Here is a 5,309-nt window from a genome sequence, read left to right as displayed (position 1 = left end):
TCAAGGACACTGAATAATAAATAAATAAATAAAAGACACAATTATAAACAACTAAAAACATCAGAAAATATAAAAATTAAAACCAAACATAACTACTGTAATCATAAAGAAAAAGCCATTTTAAACAGATGTGTTTTAAGTTCACATTTGAAGGATGAATATGATTTGATATTTCTGAGCTCAGTAGGCAATGAATTCCAGAGCTTGGGAGCAGAACGGCTGAATGCTCAGCTCCTAATGGTGGTTAGACGGGCGAAAGGGACGGTCAGATGGATGGAGGAAGAGGATCTAAGGTTACGGGAGGGAATGGCAACATGAAGAAGGTCAGACGGATATGGAGGGGCGAGGTTATGAATGGCCTTAATTGTTAATAGCAGAATCTTAAAAAATCAATTCAAAACTTAATCAGGATTCAATGAAGTTACTGCAAAACCGGAGTAATGTGGTGAATAGATGGTGTCCGAGTAATGATGCAGGCAGCAGAATTCTGGACTAGCTGAAATTTATGAAGAGATTTATTAGAGAGACCAAAGAGGAGTGAATTGCAATAGTCCAGCCGAGGAGTAACAAGACTGTGAACAACAATGGCAGTGGTATGGGATTGAGGGAGGGGTGGATGTGATTAATATTACGTAGGTGGAAGTAAGCAGACCAGGTGATGTTATTAATGTCAGATTGGAAATATAGAGTACTGTTGAGGATGACACCCAGACTCTTGACCTGAAGTGATGAAGAAACAACAAAGTTATCAATAATAAGAGAAAGATTATTGGCTTTGGATAATGATGATGAGAACCCCAGTTTTCTCACTGTTTAATTTAAGAAAATTCAAAGAAAACCAGGATTTAATTTCAGCAATGCAGTCAATAAGCGAAGGTGGTGGAAAAGAAGAGGTGGGTTTACTAGCAAGGTACAGCTGTGTGTCATCATCATAAAGTGAAAATTAATGTTATATTTACAAAAGATATTGCCAAGGGGAAGAAGTTAAATAATAAAAAGAAGAGGCCGCAGGACAGAGCACTGAGGCACACCTGAAGTAACAGAGGTGGGTTGGGATGTGAAAGTTTTAAGCTGAATGAACTGAGTGCGGCCTGAGAGGTAGGATCTAAACCAATCTAGTGGAGTGTGGGTAATGCCAATCAGAGATAATCTAGTAAGGAGAGTGGTATGACAATCCTGTTTAATCAATCCTGTAAGACACAGGTGGCCAATGGAGGAGAAGCAGGATGGGTGTGATGTGCTCGCTGTTACTGGTTCAAGTGAGGACTCTTGCTGCAGAGTTTTGAATGAGCTGTAGATGTGATATAAGATTAGAAGGGACACCTGCCAGTAGAGAGTTACAATAATCAATGTGGGACAATTGTCTTAGCATTAGAAAAGGAGAGAAATAAGCGAACACAGGATATGTGATGCAGGTTAAAGTAAGAATGTTTCTTAATGTAGTTTACGTGGGTAGAATAAGAAAGGGAGGAATCAAAAATGACCCCAAGATTTCTTACATCAGAAGAAGGTCTGTTGAGATCTCCATCAAGAGTGACTGAAAAGGAGCTCACATTCTTAAGTTGCACTTTAGTGCCAATTTGCTGGAGTTACTTCAGTTTTGTTGTAGTTTAGTTTTAAAGAGTTTTGCTCCACCCAGGTTTTAATTTCACTCAAGCAAGATTTGTCCATAGCTGTGAATAATATGGCCAAAGGGAAGCATACAGACACAAGAGCAGAGGGCGAACCCTGAGGAACTCCTTCTGTGACCAGTGCTATCAGTCAGGTAGACAGGACTTAAACCACTGGAGGGCAGTGCCAGAGACACCCAGAATGTCATGTCTGACCCAAGTGTCAAATACTGCATTGAGGATTAACAGAATTAATATGCTGGTTTGTCCAGAGTCTGCTGCCATAAGCAAATCTAGTAACTCAGAGCAGAGCAGTTTCACAGCTGTGCTGCGCTCTGAAACCAGAATGAAATTACCACAACCAACTGTCCACCATATATTACCAACCACACAATGCAAATACTTTCAAAATTAAAAAAAAAAAAAAAAACAAAACCAACGAGTCTAAGCCCACTGTATGACTTTGTTGAAATCTCTGCTAAAACACAAGAGGAGACACTGCTGAGAATACTGGCGGATTTTTGTCTCAGGAGAAAAAGAAAAAGTATCCATATGCAGATATCCATATATTTCACTATAAATGACAAGGCTGCATTTAAAGTAGTAGAGCATCGCTGTTTTTAAAGCTGCTGTCTCACAGATCCCCATCCTTTTTTTCAGTCCTGTGCCTGGTTGTTTGCTTGCGCCATGTGTCGTACGAGGCTGAAGTTTGCTACTTACGAGTATATGGCTGACTGCTTATTCTCTTCCTGCCCTCTACTTATTCACACAGCTTGTGCAGACCAATTAATTACGCAAAGTTAAAAGCAAGACAGAGTATTCTACAACATATATATCCATTTGTCTCATTAAAACTGAGCAATTATTTTGGAAAACAAAAATCAAAATTTTGGACCTGCACAAGTACAAATGAGCTCCATCTTGTTGGGCTTTATACCTTAATTTTAATATTTCAGTTTCACCCAGCCAAACGCAGGTACATGTGTAAAATTGGGACTGGCAAATATATCTTATGAATGATATTAACTGTGGTGTTTAATGGGCATTGTAAAAGGTTAAATTATGTTTTGTGACAAGACAGACTACTTTATTAAAGTTCAGTAGACTTTTTCCTGGCACACCATGGTGCCAATTGAATGGTCAAGTTGGTACAGTCCCAAATCTAACAAATGGGGCACTGGAAAGGTTTAATTGTTGCTTTAATATCAGGATAGCCAGATTTCTATCATCCAAATGTGGATATGGTATTGTATTTTAAAAAAGTAAACACATGTCTGTAATTTATTTTGAGATTAATGTGACTTGCAAACCTAATATTATGAAAATGATTTTATGCTGACATTAAACTACCTCCAGTTGGCATTGGTGAATTGTTGAAAGTTTAGATAACATTTGAATAACTGCCCATTATAACCCCACACTAATTCCAACTGCAGCACGTAGACCATCATCATTTGATGACCTGATGAATTTACATTTTGTCAGCAGCATCCCACACTTCTACACACAGCGAGATGATTCAGAGCATTTGTTCTCAAAGTGCGATCCCGTGAATGTGCCAGGTGGGCTGATGTAGTCTGGCATCTTTCTAATTGACGAGGCTTCATGAAGGGGTTTTATGACACCAAGCACAGGACACCCCGTCTGACTTTCTTGCAGATGATAACGTCTTTTACTTCTACGCCACTTCTTCCTGCTCTGATCCCGTTAGCGCATCTTCTTCCAATATAATACGCTACTGTGGCTGTTCATTTGTCTGTCCAGGATTTTAAATCACCTGCAGCTCGCAAAACGTTTCACCTATTGACTTGGAATTTGGTACACATATACTACGTGACGTCTACTATCCGCTTTCGGGGTGATGGTTTTTATTACTCTTTTTATTTACTTATTTATTTTTTTTAATTGTAGAATCAACTCTCGGCAGCGCACAGCAGGGCGGCCATGCGGCGCATGCGTATGGGCGCCGTTCTCATTCCATCCCGCATTCGCTAATCATCATAAGGCAGATTGAAGACTTAAGTGCCAGCTTAAGTGAAAAATTAAAGAAAATGTACTAAGTAATTGCAACACAAAAACTAACTTAATCAGTTTTAACGTGAAAAGATGCCGACGAAAGAAGAGAAGCAGTGGGCCGCTAGGGTAGAGAAAGGAAGAGCTGCTCAGGAAGGAACAAGCGCATCAACCTCTGAACAAACCAATGATAAACAGAGACAGAGAAAGACGATGAAAACTAGGAATTCTCAAGTCAAGTGGATTCACTGCACGTGATCGTGCAGCACGCCGTTTACTGGTAGAGTAATAATGCAAGAAAGGGACTGAGGAGCTGAGTTTGAAAGAGTTGTGTTTATGCTGTGCTTTTGTTGTTATTCATAGGGCGCCTTCCAAAGACAGAACTGCAACATCGGCGAACTCGAAAGTATGACACTACAGCGATCTAAACGCTACAATAAAAATACTGCAACTTTGTCAGAAACTCAGAAATCGGGAAACGGATGTAAGCAGGAGTTCATATCAGGAAATTTCAATAAAGTTAATTGATAGATTGTTTAAGGGAGGAGAAATTTGGTGGGTGGAGTAGAGAGATAAAGATAGAAAAAAAAACATAGAAGTGGTTTTTGTGTAGCTCAGTGCGGTATGTCCACAGTTGTGTTCTTAAAGAAATAAATATAACTGGCAAATAGTCCACAAAACTGGGGTGACCATCTCTTTGTGCCTTTCCACACATCGAAGACTCAGTCGGCTACGCTACCGAGGTCGCCCGCAAGACAAGAAGAACCGACGCCGAATTCTGGTAAGGAGAGTAGCGGATTCTTAGCACCCGCTCTTACACGGATAACAAACCCTGGCGTAAATAACGTGGCGCATTTGTGAGCTGAGACCTCGCACGAGTAAGTGAAGAACTGCGGCTCAGAGCGGTGCAGGGGCGGGCGCAGAAGAGTTCAGCCTGTCAGCTCCCGAAAGACCAACCTGAGCTCCGGAGGCTGCGTGTGTGCTGAGTGTTGATTGAAAAAGAATAACGGAGTGCCAAGTGGAGAACTGGATGTAAAGTGCAACGTGGTAGCATTGCTACTTTGTAACAAGCAGATTGTGGTTTGGGTCCCGGGAAGTGACACAGAAACCAAAATAAGTCTCTAGTACCTCTGTACTTAACTCGCCTGTCTGTCAGGTAACTTACAGTGTTGACTGCCCAAATAATTGTGACAAAATTACACGAAGTAGAACTGCAATGATTAACCCTACTCATGAGTCCACCGAGGATGACGGCGCGCTTGCGACTGGCGCTTATGTATATATTATATTATTATATAATATTATTTTATATTATAATTACAAGGTCAATAAAAAAGAGAGGTTAAAGAAGACTGGGTTGGGTTGAAGTCCATGTTAGTCCGTGCAGTTTGGTTACAACTTATCCGTCATGAATGTGGTTCTTTTTGAACTCTTTTCAAGAGAACTGCCCCAGTAACGAAAATACTGGTTTGCCACCCTAGTGTAGCCACGAGTGGGCCACTCGAAGCTCCAGCCCACCCAATCAATATTCAATTTGCCCTCGTTCAGCCACTGATGGTCATGGTGAGGTCCTGTAAACCGTCTTATCCGGATGAAATTGTATCCGCCCACCTTGTTTTATATGCCCAGCCACTAACAGATTACTGGCTACGCTGGTTGGCCGTGAAGTTTTAGTTTCGCATTTGA

This window comes from Polypterus senegalus, chromosome 10 (genome assembly GCF_016835505.1).
Source record: "Polypterus senegalus isolate Bchr_013 chromosome 10, ASM1683550v1, whole genome shotgun sequence".
Lineage (NCBI taxonomy): Eukaryota > Metazoa > Chordata > Cladistia > Polypteriformes > Polypteridae > Polypterus > Polypterus senegalus.
Note: the sequence above shows the minus strand (reverse complement) of the source record.